This window comes from Penaeus monodon, chromosome 35, assembly GCF_015228065.2.
Source record: "Penaeus monodon isolate SGIC_2016 chromosome 35, NSTDA_Pmon_1, whole genome shotgun sequence".
Lineage (NCBI taxonomy): Eukaryota > Metazoa > Arthropoda > Malacostraca > Decapoda > Penaeidae > Penaeus > Penaeus monodon.
The window spans coordinates 9,860,737-9,861,170 of NC_051420.1; positions in this window are offsets into that span (position 1 = coordinate 9,860,737).

The following is a 434-nucleotide window of genomic DNA, read 5'->3' on the forward strand; positions in this document are numbered from 1 at the left end:
TTAGTATTTTGCGGGTTCTTTCACATTTATCTTGGGGTGCAGACGCACAACGCGCTACGGTACCGAGCGCTTATCTTAGTAAGCTTTGACTAGGATGTGAAGCTATTCATCTGCAACTTCCACACTGTTTCCTGGATGTTGGACTCGGGTCATAATTGAAGCTCTCAGAATCTGACTGGGTGCTTCAGGTATGCACCTGTGGAGTCCCTGTATGCTGAGAGGGAGAACCACCCTCTTCATTACACCGGACTACCTGAACCTGATTTACTATACGCGTCTACAAAGGATTCGGGATCTCCTACATCCAGATTGTTTTCAACACCCCTTGAGGATAGCCGATCCTATTGTAGGAGAATTGAGGAATCTTGTAGAACTTAATTTTAAGTCTCACTAAGGTTTCTGGCTGTTGGAATTCACCAATTCCACACTTGGAC